Here is a 15,797-nt window from a genome sequence, read left to right as displayed (position 1 = left end):
CAGGAGCATTCTGCTAAGCACATTTCCACAAGGGAAAGAAGAAAAAGCTCTGAAAGGGCCCTTAACCAGACACTACAAGCTACACTAATCCTTGGGCCCTGATCCATTAAACCCAGTAGAGCAGAGAGAATAGAGACAAGTGCAACATGGGGGGTTTTAGAGCCTCACCCACCCTCAGCATCCAAACATAGCCACTGCCTGAGCCAAGCAAGAAAGAGCTGCCCCTTTTATACAGATTGGTCCCTTACAAGAAATGATCAGTAAATTTACCAAAAGCCATACATTATTGGAAAGAATCTGAGATAGAGCAAGACATGTGGAGAGGGGATGGGGAAACATTCCCACCATCTTCTCTGAAGACTGAATACTGCCCCCGACCTCTGCCGGTAACCCAGAGTTCCCACCCATCTTATCACACCAGAAGCCCCCTCTGGAGGCAGATGGAGAAGGTACTGACAGCCCTCTCTGGTCATTAAAGGAATCACTCCTGGTCCCAGGACTGTTGGAAACCCTGCAGGACAGAACAGTGGGGACAAGCCAAATCTGAAGGAGACAGCCACAGACTGTGGATCACTTGCAGCGTAGAAAAGGCTGCCTAGGACCAGACTGTGACACCATCTGACATTATCAGGGGCAGATCCAGAAAGAGAAAACAGTGGTAAACACTGGATTCTACTGAGACGAATTCCACTGTTGTCTTCTTCATGATTTTAATTATTTTCTCTCTTGCATAGCTTTTTAACATTCATTCATTTTCCTTCAAGTTTGTGCCTATTATTTCATTAGCATTTAAATTATAGTTTATTTCAAAGCTCATATTTTGCTCCTTCCTTTTCATACTCCATTTTACCTTCCTGCTTCCTCTTCTAATTTTTGTTTTACATTTTATTTTCTCTGTTGCTATGACTCGTTCCTATTCTGCATTCTTACTATCTCTCCCCACTCCAGCCTCTAAAAATGATTTTTTTGATCATTAGTCATCTCACATTCTTTTTCCCATTCTTAAATGCCCTTATTCTCTCTCCACCTTTATCAGCCTTTGCTTGTTGGTTCTGGATATAGTGGTTGTTGTTGCAGTTCCTCAATTTTATTTCGAGATCTTCACTATTTTTGTGTTTCATATCTCAAATTTTACCATTTCCCTCTCCTACTCCACTTTGCCTTCCTCCTGCCTTTTCTTTTTGTTATTTTAAATTTCAATTTTTTCCCATCTTAGCCTTGTTCTCATTCCTCACTCATAGGTATTCCTTCTCCCTCTATCCTCTCAAAATCACTTCTTCCCCTAGACATCTCTTAAGCTTTCCTTTATTTTTTTCTCTCTTACTCCCATCCCACCTATAATAATCTTTGCTCACTTGTTGTTGATATTGCTGTGGTGGATCTTTTCTCCAATTCGGTTCATATTTTCTTCACTATATATTTTTTAAAATTTTTGTTTAAACCTAATACTATATACTTCCCATCTCTTACTCAATTCTGCCTTCTTACCCCCTTTTTATTTATTTATTTTGAATTTATAAATCATGTTTATTCTATTACAGTTGTCTCAATTTTTCCCCCTTTACCCCCCTCCACCCATCCCACTCCCATCCCCGCTTCCACAGTCAATTCTCATTCTGTTGTCCATGTCCATAAGTCATTCATCTATGTTCTTTGTCTAGTCCCTTCCCCTTCTTTCCACCATTGTCCTTTTTCCCTATCCCCTCTGGTCACTTTCAGTCTGCTACATGTTTCTGTGCCTGTGGTTTATTTTGTTTATTAGTTTAATTTGTTGAGTAGAGTCCACTTATAAGTGAGGTCATATGGTATTTGTCTTTCATCAACTGGCTTATTTCACTTAGCTTTCACTCCAGTTCCATCCATGTTGTCACAAAAGGTAGGAGTTCCACCTCTCTCTCCTTTTTTTTTCTTTCTTAAATGCTGATTTTATTTATTTATTTATTTTTTAAATGTCAAAGTTAATTATAAAATATTAAAAAAATTTAAAACCATTATAAAGTCTCAGCAATTAAACCAACATGACACCAGCACAGAAATAATCAAGTAGACCAATGAAATATAATGAGCATTCTAGAAACAAATGTATATATCTGTCTAACAGTATAATATATGATTAAGTTGACATTTCAAATCAATGGATAAAGTAAGGCTTATTCAACAAATAAGGTGCATGGACCACTGTTACTTGAAATGAAACAAATATAGAGCCCTATTTCACACATTGTATAAGAAATATTCAGGTGAGTTAAAAATCAGTATGTAGAATCTAAGGAGTTTTAGAAGAAAATAGAACTAATATTTTTCATGACCTGAAGTAAAATATTCAAACCCTGAAGCTATAAAGTAAATATTGACAATATGACTATATTAACATTTAACTATATAGTAATATACATATAAAAAATTTAAAGGACAAGGAATAGAATAGAAAAATATTTGCAACACATCTAAAACATGGTTAATAGGTTTTTGTGTTTTAGGCAAAAAAGTTCTACAAACCTTTAATCAATAAATGGATAAAGAATACCAAAAAGTCATTTAAAGCTTTTTTTTAAATAATAGAAATAGTCAAGAAATATACTAAAACAGGATTAGTTTCAACAAATAATAAAGCAACAATTAAAATAACATCGTTGTCACAATCAGATTAATGAGTATTAAAAATATTGATAATATCAAGTATTGGCAACTCTGAAAGGAACTGGGTATTCATAGAAACTTTTTCTTCATCTTAAAGCAGTCCCTTTAGCATATTTTGCAGTGCTGGTTTGGTGGAGGTGTAGTCTTTTAGCCTTCTTTTGTCGAGGAAACTCCTTATTTCGCCTTCCATTTTAATTGAGAGCCTTGCTGGGTAGAGCAGTCTTGGTTGCAGGCCTTTGCTTTTCATGACTTGGAATATTTCTTGCCACTCCCTTCTGGCTTGTATTGTTTCTGTTGAGAAGTCAGATACTAGCCATATCAGGGCTTCTTTATATGTTACTACCTCCTTGTCTCTTGCTTGTTTTAGGATTTTCTGTTTGTCTTTGCTATTTGCCATTTTAACGATGATGTATCTTGGAGTGGGCCTCATTGGGTTCCTCTTGAATGGGACCCTCTGTGCTTCCTGGACTTGTGTGACTTTTTCCCTCCTCCAGTTAGGGAAGTTTTCCATCCTTACTTTTCCAAACAGGTCCTCTATCACTTCCTCCTCCTCTTCTCCTTCTGGTATCCCTATTATGTGGATATTATTACGTTTCAGGTTGTCCTGAATTTCTCTCAATGCCTCTTCATTCTTTCTGAGCCTTTTTTCATTTTCTTGCTCTTTCTGGGAGCTTCTTTCTACCTTGTCCTCCAGCTTGCTGATTCGGTCCTCAGCTTCACTGAGCCTGCTTTTGATTCCTTCTACTGTGTTCTTCAATTCAGAAATTGTATTCTTCATTTCCTCTTGTCTCTTATTGATAGTTTCTATGTCCTTTTTCATGCTGATATAGTTTGCAGTAAGTTCCTCGTAGTTTCCCTGTAGTTTTTGGTAATTCTCTCTGAGCTCGTTGAGCTTCCTTAGAACTGTTGTTTTGAACTCAATATCTGATAGTTTACTTGCCTCTATTTCATTTAGTTGTCTTTGTGGGGATTCCTCCTTTACCTTCTAGTGGGGCATACTTCTTTGTCTTCCCATTATTTGTGAGACTCTTCTCTTTTGCTTCTGATCTTAAGTTGATCTGTCTTGATTTCCTGACTTTGTGGTGTGAACGTCTATGGTTGGAGACCACTATTTCTACTTTCTGAATCTGCCCCTGATGATGTCAGACGTTGACCCTGTCTGACCTTAGGCAGTCTGTTTGAGACTTCCAGTAATCTACTGTTTGTGGCTGTCTCCTTCAGCTGTTACTCTATTCACTCTGCACTCAGCAGGGTGCCATAGACAGCTCAGGGTGGGGCGGAGTCCTACCTGGAGATGGGGCTATTGGGTCCTTTGATGCTGGTGCTGCTCAGAAGAAGTTGTCTCTGCCTGAGCAAGATGGCTGCTGCCTCATAGGGAATGAGTTAGCACTGAGATCCCACCAGCTATTCTCTCAGTTCTCTCTCCAAAGCCTCCTTCGCCAGTCTCTCAGGCATCTCTAGCCCACTCTGTCCCCGCCTTTGCCAGAGACCAGGGTAAGTGGCTGCAAATAAAAATTTTGCATTGGCTCTTTAGAAGGCTCTTTGTGTCTCCAGTACCTGTCTTTGGTAGAGAACAACCCTGCCTCTTTTCTCAGCTGACTGTTTTCTGTGTACTGTTTGGGCTCTGGTGCTGTGCGCTAGACATCCCCATTTTTAGTCTAGACCCCGCTCTTCTCATGGAGGATCCAACTGGTCATTTCAATATCCTTCTGGTGCTACTGCCCGTGGGCACCCCACCCTCCTTCTCAGGTCTGTAACGGACACCTTACCAGTTAGGTTGCGCTAAAGCCAATTCTTCTGTCTCCGAGGTTACAGGGCTCCTCAGAACTATGTTTCGCTGTTGTTCAGTTGTTTGTTCCAGGTGATTTCTCCGCAATTTAGTTGTAATTCCAAGTTGGTCCTGGGAGGATGTCAGTGTAACTTCCACTCACTCCTCCACCTTCTTGATTCTCCCTTTTTTATTTATGATGTGAATTTTATTTTCTCTCTCTTTGCTTTGTTTCTATTCTTTACTCCTATTATTTCTCCTCCCTCTACCCTTTCAAAATCATTTTTATTTCAGTTATTCATCTCATATTTGTTTTTTCTTTCTTATAATAGTCTTAATCTCTTTATACCTTTATTAATATTTCCTCATTTGCTGTTGATAGTGTGGTTGTGGGTGTGTTACCTGGGCTTAGTTTTGTTCTGACAGCACCTGTACAATAGCATGCAAGATGTGGTGTGTGATATGACTCTCAGTCAGCTAGCCAGAATGAAGGACCCACCAAAGAATGACTCAACAATAACCAAATCCAATTACAACCAGGGAGCCTACACAAATGGCATAAAGGGAATCCCAAGAGCATCCAACTCAGGGGACCAAGGAGACGTCACCACTGACTACCACAGGTCTCCTACCACAGAAGGTAAAGACACAAAGACAGGGACTCAGAAGAGAATAATCTAATATGCAGAAACAAACAAGAAGAGTCATCTAAAATGGGAAGACAAAGAAACAATCCCCAATGGAAAAGAAAAGGAGGTATCCCCAGAAAGACTGCTAAATGAAATTGAGGCAAGCAATCTTTCAGACACCAAGTTCAAAATAATGAGTATAAGAATGCTCAAGGAGCTCAGTGAGAACTACAAGGGACTCTAGGGAAGCTACAAGGAACTTACTGTAAACTATACCAGCATGTAAAAGGACATAGAAACTATCAATAAGAGCCAGGAGGAAATGAAGAATACAATATTTGAAATGAAGAACACAGCAGAAAGAATTAAAAGCGGGCTAAATGAAGAGAGGATCAAAACAGCAAGTTGGAGGACAAGGTAGAAAAAAATTCCCAGACAGCAAAAAAAAAAGAAAGAAAAATGCAGACTGGTGCAGCCACTGTTGAAGACAGTATGGAATTTCTTCAAAAACCTAAAACTGGAGGTGCCTTTGACCCAGCAATTCCACCGCTGGGATTATACCCTAAGAATACTGGAAAACCAATTCAAAAGAACTTATGCATTCCTATGTTCATAGCAGTGTTATTTACAATAGCCAAGTGTTGGAAATAGCTTAAGTGCCCATCAGTAAATGAGTGGATCAAAAAACTGTGGTACATTTACACAACGGAATACTACAGAGCAGAAAGAAAGAAGTAACTCCTACCTTTTGCGACAGCATGCATGGAACTGGAGAGTATTATGCTAAGTGAAGTCAGCCAGGCAGTGAAAGACAAGTACCATATGATATCACCTATAAGAGTGACCTAATGAAAAAAAGAAACAAGTGAGAAAAATAGCACCAGAGGCATGGAGACAAGGAACAGAATGACAGTGATCAGAAGGGAGGGGTGTGGGGGAGAAGGTGTGAAGAAAGAAGAAGGTTTTAATCAAGGAACATGTATAAATGATCCATGAACATGGACAACAGGGTAGGGATTTGAGTGTGGGAGTGAGATGTGGGCAGGACAGTGGAGAGAAATGGGGGAAAATTGGGACTGCTGTAATAGAACAATAGTATAATAAAAAAGATAAAGGAAAAAAGAACCCACCCTCACACATGCTTATGAGGCTCCTGTAAGATTGATGGGTAAATTCTTGTAACTCTTCTGGTTTGTAAGCCATCTCCTCCTGGAGTAGAACTTGTACATCTCTGTCTGGGCTGTTCAGAGCTATAACTCTCATTGTGGGCTGCAGGCAATGAGAAATGGTTGTTGGGGAACCCTAGGGAGAATCTCTGTGTGTGTGTGTGTGTGTGTGTGTGTGTGTGTGTGTGTGTGTGTGTGTAGGAAATGCACCAGGTGCGGTCAATTGAAAGTCTTTAATGCAGGGAAGGGCTGGTTCCCTCAATCAGCCACTGGGTTGCCCCCAACTCACCCTGCAACTACAGAAGATGAAGGACTACTTCGTGAAGATCTTGTGATGTTCCGCACATGTTATTTAAAATTTTTTACAACTTTATTTGGGTATAATTGATATGCAGTAAACACACCTATTTAAACTGGATAAACTTAAGGATCTTTCACACAAGTATACACCTGTAAATCTATCACTACAATAAAAAAAGAACATACCCTCACCACCCAAAATTCCTTGTATACCTTAGTAAGCCTTCCCTCCCTCCTTTTCTTCCTCTCTTGTCTCTAGACAACCGTTGATCTGCTTTCTGTCACCCTAGATTTGTTTGCATTTTGTAGAATTTTGTGTAAATTAGATATTATTGTGTGTTCTCTTTTTTTGACTGGTTTCATTCATTCAGCACCATTATTTTGAGATTCATCCATGTATTAATAGTTCATTCCTTTGTATTGCTGAGTGGTATTCCTTTGTGCAGGTATACCATAATTGTTTATCCATTGACACTTGGGTTGATGGACATTTGAGTTGTTTCTGTTTTTTGGCTATTTTAAATAAAGCTGTCATGAACACTCACATATAATCTTTCTGTGGACATATGTTTTATTTCTCTTGGATAAATACCTAAGAGTGAAATGGATTAGTTGAATGGTAGGTATGTCCTAGCATTTTACTTGTAAGATACTACTTAACCTATGAGAAAAATTGCTAAACTGTTCCCTAATGTGGATGTACTGTTTGCATTGGCTCTCTATCTGTACCAACTATTAGTATGTCAGACTATTTTAGCTATTCTAGCAGGTATGAGATATTTCATTATAGCTTTGGTTTGCAAGTCCCTAAGGATTAATGCTGATAGTCATTAGCTAACTTGTACTTATTTACTATCCATATATCTTCATTGGTAGAGTGTTTGTTCAAATCTTTGCCCATTTTTAAATCAGGTAGTCTTATCACTGAGTTTTGAGAGTTAAAAAAAATCCTGAATATAAGACTTTTATCATATATATTTTTGCAAATGTTTTCTTCTTGCCTTTGGCTTGCCTTTTTATTTTTATTCTTATATATATTTTTTACATCTGTAGTTTTTATTGTCATAGAAGATAAAATTTGTAGCAGAAATGGCTATGTGTATCATATGCCTAAACTATAAGGTAATAATTGTTCAATGTAGAGTATGCAGTCTTTTGAATAATAACATTTTAAAGTTAGTACATATCAACAATCCAGGGATGAGACCCTCTACATGTGTTCATTTATTTTTATAATAGTGTTTTTCAGAGAGCAAAAGCTTTTAACTTTGAGGAAGGGAAATTTAGCATTTTTCTTCTATATTTCATGTCTCTGTGTCCTATTTAAGAAATCTTTGCCAAAACCAATGTGACTAAGGTTTTCTCCTTTGCATACATTAGATATTTTATGGCCTTATATTTAGATCTATGATCTCTTCGAGTTAATTTTATATATGGTGTGAGATCAAGGTCAAGCTTCATTTTTCTGTGTTTGAATATATAGTTTGTTGAACAGAATATCTTTTTGCAATTACACTGCTTTGGCATTTGTGTTGAAACTCAATTAACTATATAAGCGTGGGTCTATTTCTCAACTCTCTATTCTGCTCCATTGAACTATATGTCTATCTTTGAGACATACTACGATGTGTTGATTACAGTAGCTTCATAATGTCTTGAAATCAAATAGTATAAGTTCTACAAATTTTATTTTTCCAAAATTGTTTTGGCTATTTTAGTTTTTCTTTGTTTGCTTCCATATGCATTTTCAAATCAACTTGTCATTTTCCACACACACACACACACACACACACTCACACACACACTGCTGAAGCTTTTGATTGTGACTGCATTGAATGTATAGATCAATTTGGAGACAATTGACATCGTAACAATATTGAGTCTTCTGATCTATGAATACCTTACATCCCTGTATTTATTTATGTCTTCCCTAAGTTTTCTTAGCGATGTTTAGTAGTTTTCAGTGTACAGGTCACAAAGACTGTTTCCTCAATTTATTCCTAGATGTTCCAAACTTTTTGATACTAATGTAAATGATATTTAAAAAGAATTAAATTTCTAACTCTCTTTTTTGCTGGAATACGGCAGTACAATTACTTTCTGTATCTCACAACCTTGATAAGCTCATTACTAGTTACAATAGCTTATATCTGTACCTAGACAATCACATCGACTGTGAATAAAGAGTGTTTTAGTTCTTTCTTTCCAATTTCAGTATCTATTTCCTTCCTTTCTTGCCTTATTTTACTGACTGTGACTTCCAGTGCAATGCTGTAAAGAAATGGTGAGAACAGACATCCTTGCCTCATTTCTCATTTTAGAGAGAAAGCAGTCAGTCTTTCACCATTAAGTTTAATCTTAACTATAGGTTTTTTATAGATGCCCTTTCTCAGGTTGAGGAGGTTCTCTCTTTTACTCCTAGTTTGCCAAGAGTTTTTATTATGAATGATTGTTGGATTTTTGTAAGTACTTTTTCTGTATCTATTAAAACAATTACACCTAAGTTTCTTTTTAAGTCTGTTAACATGGTGAATTGAACTGACTGGTTTCCAAATATTAAGCCAACTTTGTATTCTTGGGTAAACTCCATATGTTATTTATTCTCTTGTATCTATGTTCATGAGAGCTATTGTTTATTGTTTTCTTACAATATCTTTTTATTCATATAAGCCTGGTTTTATATTTGGTAATACCTTATAGAAATTGTTGGGAAATGTTCCCTCCTTTTTCTGAAAATTTCTGTGTAGAATTTGTACCATGTCTGTTTTAAATCCTTGCTAGAATTCACCAGCAAATCTATTTGGGCCTTAATTTTCCTTTGTGGAAATTTTTTTTAAACTACAAGTTAAAATCCTTTAATAGATATAAGACTATTCTTATTATATTTGTTTTTGAGTGAGCTTGTTTAACATCTTTCAATGAATTATCTTTCACTTAAATTTATGGGCATTAAGTTGTTTGTAATATATCTGTATTTTCTTTTTTTTATGTTGACACTATTACAGTAGTGTCAACAATACAGGGAATGGGAATGTTGTCCCCATTCCCTCTCTCTCTGCTCCTCCCTGACCCCTTCCCTCCTGCTGTCACTACATTGTTGTTCATGTCCATGAATTATGTATATATGTTCTTCAGCTAATCCCTTCACCTTCTTTCATCCAATCCTCACCTTCTCTCTCCCCTCCTACAGCTGTCTGTCCATTCCACATGTCCATGCCTCTGTTTTTGTAAGATTTATAGTGACATCTCTGAAGTTTCATTTCTGAAGTTTCTGATTTGCATGTGTTCTCTCTTTTTAAAAATTTATCAACAGATTTATAAATTGCATTGCTCTTTTCAAAGGAAATAAGTTTGGATTTCATTGATTTTTCTCTGATGGTTTTCTGTTTACAATGTCATTGGTTTCTCCTGTTATTTAATTTTTTAAATCCTAACCCGAGGATACCTTTATTGATTTTAGAGAGAGAGGAAAAGAGAGAGGGAGGGAGAGAAAGATGGTGTGTAGGCAGGGAGAGAAAGAGAGAGAGAGAGAGAGAGAGAGAAAGAGAAATTGATGTGAGAGAGAAATATCGACCAGCTGCCTCCTAGATGCACCTTGACCAGGAATCAAACGCACAACCTAGGTATGTGCTCTCCAAATTTGATATGTTGTATTTTTCATTTGATTAAGTCAAAAATATTTTCAAACTTCTCTTGTGATTTCTTTGACTGAGGGATTACTTAGAAGTATGCTGTTTGGTCTGCGACCCCAGCTGGAATTTTACAAGTCCTGCTGGGACAGCCATGGACATGTGCAGGATGTCCTTAGAGAAAGAAACTCCACTTGCCAAGGCTACATTCTGGTCAGCGAGAAGAAGAAACCTGGCTCTGCTCAGGCTGTTGCCGTATAGTGGTTGGGTGGATGTGGACTACAGGGACAGTGATGGCATCATGCTCCTCATGTCACCTCCTAAGATGGCCATAGAGATGATGCGAAGGAACTCATTTTTCAAGGAAATAGATATAATTCTTCATGTAAAACTGTTTTGTTCTTTGCTGCCCAGCAAGACCATAATGACGTTGTGAGATTTCGCTTTGATTTTGGAACATCTGCTGAAGTTAGGACCAAAGACAGGAGTGCTGCCCTATTAGCCACAAGTCAGTATGAGCACATGCAAGTGGTTGGTACCTTGCTGAAGCATGGAGGCAGCATCCCTGAGTAGATTTATGATGGAGCCACTGCACTGTTCCTAGCTGCTGTAGGTGGTTACTAGTATGTTATTCAATTACTGTTGTTTTCAGGAGTAAAAGTCAACCAGCCAAGGCAGGAAGGGACAGTGCTGCTGTGGATTTTGCCTCAGATGGGTCACAGCAAGGTGGTGAGGGTGATGCCATCTTAGTGGACCAACACCATGATGCCACCCAATATGATGATACAACAGCATTACTGAAACCAAAGGGACCCAGAGAGGTGAATGGAGACCCAAATATAAAAGCTATAAACATAAATCTCTTAGAAGAAAACAAAGGGGCAAATAGTCATAACCTTGGGTTATGACACCAAAAGCTCAAGCACCAAAAACAAAACATATATAAATTTGATTTCATAAAATTTTAAAACTTTGTATACTATCTCAGTAGATCACAATAAAAAATTAGGAAAGATGCCCCTATAATGGGAGAAAATACTTGCGAATCATTTATACAATAAGAACCTAGTCTCCAGGTTTTATGAAGAAATTTTACAACTTACCTGCAAAAGGACAAATAATCCAATTTATAAAAGAGAAAAGGACTGGAATAGAACTTCTCAAAAAAGTTATACAAATGATTCACAGGCATATTTGTTCAACTTAATTAGTCTTAGGAAATGCAAATCAAAATTACAACGAGACACCACTTTGCACCTGCTAGGATGACTATAATTTTAAAAAATGAAAATAACTTTTGGCAATGATGTGGAAAATTGAAGTCCTCATACATCACTTGTGGGAATGCAAAATGGTACAATCACTATGGAAAATCATTTGGAGGTCCCTCAAAATGTATAACATAGAATGACTGGATGACCTGTGTCTCATTTCAGGCTGCTATATAACAAAGAACCCTAGACTGGGTGGCTAACAAACAAAAGAAATTTATTTCTCAGTTCTGGAGGACAGGGAGTCTAAGAGATCAAGGCACTGACACATTCTGTGTCTGGTGAGAACCTGTTTCTTGATTCATAGGTGATTGTCTTTTTGCTGTGTCCATACATGGCGGAAGGAATGAGTAAACTGTCTGGGGTCTCTTATTTAAGGCACTAATCCCATTCACGAGGACTCTACCCTTATGCCCTAATCATCTTCAAAAGTCCCCACCTCCAAATACCATTACATTGGGGATTATGTGTCAACATATGAGTTATTTGGGGAAACAAACATTTACTCTGTGGCTCCCAGCCATTCCATTCCTTGGTGTATACCCAAGTAACATAAAATATATGTCCACACAAAAACGTGTACACAATGTTCATAGCAGCACTATTCACAACAGCCAAGAGGTTCAAACAATCCAAATGTCTATCACTTGATATATAGGTAAACAAGTGTATCCTTATAATGGGATATTATTTAGCCATAACTAAAAATGAAATACTGATACATGCTACAACATGGATGAATCTCCAAAATATTATGGTATGTGAAAGAAGCCAGGCACAAAGGCTACACAGTATATTATTCCATTTACATGGGCAGAATAGACAAACTCATAAACACAGGAAGCAAATTAGTGGTTGCTAGGGACTGGGGAGAAGCCAAAATGGGGGCTGTCTGCTTAATGGGACAGGGTTTCCTTTTGAAGTGAGAAAGTGTTCTAGACAGTGGTGATGGTTTCACATTGTGAATGTACTAAATGCCACTGAATTGTGTACTTTAAAATGGTGAATATTCTATGAATGTTACCATAATAATAAGAAAGGCTTGCAGATGTATAGAATGTGGGATGAGAGTGTGAAAGGGAATCTTCTGAGTATTTTTTTGGGAGTTACAGACTGCAGGGGCTTTAAGCACTCACTGTGTTTCAGGTTCCACTGTACCCTTTCTCTTTTTCATCCGTGAATGCTTATTCTCACCCCAGGGCCTTTGCACCTGCTCTTCTATGTGCCTGGAATAAGTTTCCTCCAATTCTTAGCCTGACTGCCACCCTCTCCATTCACATCTCAGGTGTGCTGATTACCTCCTCAAACACTCTTCTATAATACTGTTTGGCCCTTCTTCACCTCCTTGGGGTCCCCAACCTGTGGACACTCTCTGTCATGCCAACCAATCTACATGCTTCAGAACATTGATAACAACCTCATATTTTCTTGATTTGATCACTTGTTTATTGTCTTTCTCCCTCTAGTTCAAATGTTTATTCCATGTGAAAAATAACATGACTTATTCACACCACATCCTTGATGTTGAGCACATGGTGTGCTTTCAGTAAAGACTTGTTGAACAAATGAATGAATTAAACTCACCAGGAAAAATCAGAAAAAAATCCAGTCTCGTTTAAGTGGATTCAAGTACAGCAAAGTTGATAGCTGCCGATATTACCTGTCTATAGGGGGAAGTGAGATATTTCTTTTTGTCTCAATTTTAGACTTGGAAATTTATTATGGTAAGATCATCTCATCCATAAACCTGTTACCCCCCAGGACTATCCATCAAAGGGAACTGTCAGCTTTCCTCTTAAAATTCCCTGAGCCTCCCACCTTCATGTCTCACTCCAAGGTGGCTTCACAATCTCAGATGCCACAGATACTACTCACCATGACCTGTAAGTGTCCAGGTCTTGACAGCCTGCAAAGTGACATTCACATTAATTCACCATTTCTATTCCTTTCATCTGTTCACACAGCATTTCCATTTATCCTGTAGAAATCTTCTTGCTCCAATACTTGGCTGTCCCCCGAGAAGAGACTTACAAACTTAACCTGTGGCTACAGTCACCTCTGAGGGTGTGCTGTGTTGACTCTTCTCTCTTCTGGCTCCCCCTGGTGTCCATACCTCAGCGGTATGAGCTCCATGAGAGCCAAGGTTAATGAATTAGCTGCCTGGCCTGCCATGAGATCTCGGGATGTTTCTCAAATGTTTATTTCTGCATTTTATGTAGGCAGATATGGCCCACCCCCACCTGCTGAACAGCAAATGATTAAATATAACAAATATAGTCTCCTTCCCCTTTGGCAGATACTCATTTGTCCAGCAAAAATGACCATGAAACCCAGTTCAGGTCAACAAGACTTTGTTGGAAGAGGTGAGAGAGAGAGAGAGAGAGAGAGAGAGAGAGAGAGAGAGAGAATGCCTGTTGACCATCAAGTTGGACATGAACTCATGCACTCAGGCTCTTACTCAGCCTTCTATGTTCTATCCAGGTCATCAACTAATTAGACAAGGCCCACCACATTAAGGAGGACAATCTGCTTTAGTTACATGTTAGTCTCAACCAGCCCTTTCAGACAGACCCAGGACAATACATCACCAAATATCTGGGCACCCTGTGGCCCAGTCGATGTAACATACGAAATGAACCATCACAGCAATGAAAGGCATCTGCTGCACAAGGCGTGCAACACAGTGCTAACTAGGATTTCTGTGTGTAAGCTGGTTAAGAGCTTCTTGGTTTGAATCCAGCCGGTCTTGTGTTCTAGCAACATGCCTTTGGTTAAACTATTAAACTTCTCTCAGCTTTCATTATAAAATGCAGATAATGGAACATATATCATAGGTTTGTTTGGTGAATTAAGTAACATAATATGTGGGATGTTCATAGCACAGTTACAGACACATTTAAGTGTTCGATTATGCTGTTATTATCATTATTATTATATTATGAATTGTGAGGTCATGCATTGTACCAGTTATCACTGTACTGCCTCTCAGCTCGAAATTAAACAGGACTTTGAAAGCATTTCTCATTCATTCTGAGCACAATGCTGAGCTTTCTCAGTAGAGGGCGCAGAAGGCACTGCAGAAAAAGGCTTTTCTCACTCATTCTGGCTGCTGCACCATCAGTCAGCACAGCATGTATGAGGAGCAGCCTGGGTAGCATGGGTCAAGTGATGGAATTCTCAGAATCTGGGGAAGGCTTTGGGACCCAAGAAAGTTTTCTCTGGCCTCAGTGAGTCCAACTCTTCCCAAGCTGATTTTAGGTGAAGGTGCCTGTAGTGGTGAGTGAGCCAACTGCAGCACAGGGAGCTAAACTGCTGGTTCAGAAACCCAAGCAATCTCTGGTCCTATCAATGCCTACATTCCTGTTGCTGTTAAATCAAATATCATCAAGTCCTTTATCTTGGAAGAAAAGCTCCAGGTGTTCAAGGAAGGACCAGCACAGGTCAACTTTCCAGACTTAGTGCTTAGCTGGGAAGAAAAAGATGTGAGTTTTGAAAAATGGCTCCCCAGGTTGAGGCTTAGGCACCCCACTTCTTTAAAGTACCCGAGTTACCTTAGGGGGAGAAGCAGTGGATCAATCTCTTTGGCCCTGCGGTCGTTATTTTGGCTGTTGCTCATTGCTGTGTGAACTTGGACAAAGCCCTCTCTAGACTTGGTCTTCATGGTGATAAAAAAAAAAAAAAAAATTCTAGGGCAGTGGGATGGGTCAACCAGATCAAACAAGCAAAGCCCAAAGACCTTACTTAGCACAGTGCCTGGCAAATATTAGGCCCTTGATATATGGTTATGATACACTTTTTGTTGTTGTTGTTTGCTTTGTTTTGTTTCCTACAAATCAACCATTTTGCATTCTCTGGGCTCCTGGAGGATTCACCACACCCTCAATGGAGACAGTGGGGTGGTGAGGTTGTGATTGAGATTCCCCTCCTGCAGAAAGAAGCAGGGATGTGTCCCAAGCCAGGCCAACTGGACACCTAATCATGCTCTCCCCCAGGTGATTATTCCCGAGAGCTTCCCTTTCTGACCTGCCAGAGCTGCCTTGGTTTCATCCCATTTCCCAGTTTTCCAGGCTCCCATGGATTCTACGAATACCCATTAAATACCCATTAGCCTTCCAGTTTATCCCCTTTTGTCCAAGTTAGCCAAAGTCAGCTTCTGTGGCTTATGAGCAAAGACCCCAGACACTGACAAAGGGAAAAGAGGGGACTGCGGAGAGAGGGCACACTCTGAGTTGTTCTCAGTCCTGAAAGGAGATTGAATACAGGTGTCGGGAGGGGTGGCTTTGGGAGCAGAATGGCAAGTCCTTAAAGTGGACTTGTTCATGCCACTACAGCCACACTGGCCTCCTTGCAATTTGGCACAGTCGGTGGGCATCTCCCACTCCAGGGCCTTTGCC

At 39.0% G+C, this 15,797-nt stretch overlaps 1 pseudogene; it reads left to right on the top strand.

Moving 5' to 3' along the window:
• Positions 1-10,292: 10,292 nt before the first annotated feature.
• Positions 10,293-11,040, top strand: LOC129069693 (ankyrin repeat domain-containing protein 29-like; annotated as a pseudogene).
• Positions 11,041-15,797: the final 4,757 nt, after the last annotated feature.

Source organism: Pteronotus mesoamericanus, unplaced genomic scaffold (assembly GCF_021234165.1).
Source record: "Pteronotus mesoamericanus isolate MK-2021 breed Mesoamerican mustached bat unplaced genomic scaffold, CSHL_Meso_final contig_230, whole genome shotgun sequence".
Lineage (NCBI taxonomy): Eukaryota > Metazoa > Chordata > Mammalia > Chiroptera > Mormoopidae > Pteronotus > Pteronotus mesoamericanus.
This window is presented reverse-complemented; position numbering and strand designations above follow the sequence as displayed.